Raw genomic sequence first — 2,674 nt, forward strand, 5'->3', positions numbered from 1 at the left:
GGATAGCTTGAGGCTCTGTCTCAAAAAAAAAAAAAAAAAAAGACTGGTCTCTAACTCCTGAGCTCAAGGGATCTTCCTAAAAACTTGGTAAAGTAGGGTGCTTTAGCTCTAGCACTCTGGGAGGTAGAGGTGGGAAGATCACTCGAGCTTAAGAGTTCAAGAAAAACCTGAGCAAGAGAGAGACCCCATCTCTACTAAAAAATAATAGAAAAACTATCTGGATGTGGTGGTGAATGTGGTGCATGCTTGTAGTCCTAGCTACTCAAGGAGGCTGAGGCAAGAGGATTACTTGAGCCCAGGAATTTAAGGCTTCTGTGAGCTATGATGCCAGGGCATTCTAGTCCGGGACAACAGAGACTCTGTTTCAAAAAAAAAAAGAAAAGAAAAAAAAAGAGAAGTTAGTAAAACAAATTAAACCACTAAAAATCCAGCAGGAGATTGTTTTCCTTCAAATTACAATGCATCTATGTATTAATAGTTGATTACTATGCAATCATAAAAAATAATGGAAAGCACATTATGATTCACAAAGATATTTAAATAACAAAACATTATGCTTAGTACAATTCTATTTTGTGAAAAAGTAGCTATATTAAACTTTAAAATATGTATTTATATTTTAGATAAATATGTATCTTCCTAAAGACACAGATCAAAATCTATCTAGTCAGTGGTTATCTCTGAGCAATGGGATTATGGGTGATTTTTAATTTTTGCTTCTCTATATTTTAGTTTTTCCTACAGTGAATATATAATAAGAAAATAATTTCAAGAGAAAGTTAAAATAAATTACAGTAATTTTCAAGTTAGAATATTTACTGCATGCTAGTTAGGAATAACATTTTTTTAAGAATCTGATTTCCTGGCCAGGCGTGGTGTCTTACGCCTGCAATCCTAGCACTCTGGGAGGCCAGGGCGCGTGGATTGCCTGAGCTCGTGAGTTTGAGACCAACCTGAGCCAGAGCAAGACCTTGTTTCCAGAAATAGCCGGGCATTGTGGTGGCACCTATAGTCCCAGTTACTTGGGAGGCTGAGATAAGAGAGTCTCTTGAGCCCAAAAGTTTGAGGTTGCTGTGGGCTGTGATGCCATGACACTTGATGGGGGCAGGGGAGTGGGCAGCAAAGTGAGACTCTGTCTCAAAAAAAGAGAAAAATCTGACTTCCTTGCTATATTTTTGAAAATAACAACTGCAAATTTACAAAATGATGTTACAGTTGAAACAATTATAAATGAGGAGGAAGACATCCAAAGAGGAGCAGCCATGGCTGACATTCTGGAAAGTGAGATTTGGTCAGGTCTGGCCCTCCTGGACAGAGATCAGTCACAATGACACTACCATTCACTAAGCCCTGTTGTATCCCAGCATTGTGCCAATGCTTACACAAATGTCTCCAATCCTCACCACACTACTAAAAAGTCGGGATTATTACTCCCAAGGTATTATACAATAAAACATAACCAGAGGAGGAAATTGCTTAAAGCTACACCATTACTGCACAAAGCAGCTGCACTAGACTGATAAGACATTAGTGAAAGCAAAGCAAGAGGGCAAACTGGTTCAGGTAGAGAGAGAAATATGCTGAGAAGCCTTGAGTTTCACTTCAGTATTCTTCCTAATCAGTGTCTGGTCCAAGCCAATGGGCCAGTGGTTGGGGTCAAAAACAAGTGGGGCCACAGTTAACATCATTGACACAACACAAGGGAGAAGAAAGTATTCGTATGATGAAAATGTGCATTGGTTTTATCCTGATGACATGCAACGTGTGGGCAACAGTGCTAGAGAAAAGGGGATGCTTGCAGTTAACTCGAGTATTGTACAAAGTCCACAGCCTATCTAAATTATTCAATCTTATAAGGATAGAAATGGTGATGTGTTCTCTTTGTAACCATCACCTACCAGAAAGCCACACCAATTGCCACTCATTAAACTGTTTTTCTCTTTAGAATTTATGACTATCTAAATATATCTAAATATCTATCTATCTGTCTCTTTATCATCATCTAAATGTGTGTCTTTTGCTTAAAACCCATCTCTCTGTCTATAATATAAATTCCACAAGGACAGGGAGTTTTGTCTGTTTTATTCATTGCTGTATTCTCAGTATCTAAGACAATTTCTGACATGTCAATCATTGACAGACATGTCAATCATAATTATTGAATGACTGAATCTACTACATTATAAACATCAAGATGGCTCCTACAGAGTTGTTAACAAGAAGGTTGTCTTAAAAAAGACAAGAGTGTGTTTGAGAATTGCAGTGGAATATCTGGATGGAAATGGACCTCAGGTGGCTAGAGATTTGGAAGTTAACATCACTGAAATCTCAGAATGAGGTCCAACTGTGGGAGATATTTATGTCTTAGGCAATCAGTGAAACTTTGAGATATGTTTAGTTCTGTAAAAGAAATAGTGACATCGGTTTGGTGCCTGTGGCGCAAGTGGCTAAGGCGCCAGCCACATATACCCAAGGTGGTGGGTTCAAATCCAGCCCGGCTCGCCAACAACAATGATGGCTGCAACCAAAAAAAATAGCCGGGCGTTGTGGTGGGCGCCTGTGGTCCCAGCTACTTGGGAGGCTGAGGCAGGAGACTCACTGGAGCCCAGGAGTTGGAGGTTGCTGTGAGCTATGATGCCATGGCACTCTACCCAGGGAGACAGCTTGAGGTTCT

Source organism: Otolemur garnettii, unplaced genomic scaffold (genome assembly GCF_000181295.1).
Source record: "Otolemur garnettii isolate 467f Iridium unplaced genomic scaffold, OtoGar3 scaffold00002, whole genome shotgun sequence".
NCBI classification, from domain to species: domain Eukaryota; kingdom Metazoa; phylum Chordata; class Mammalia; order Primates; family Galagidae; genus Otolemur; species Otolemur garnettii.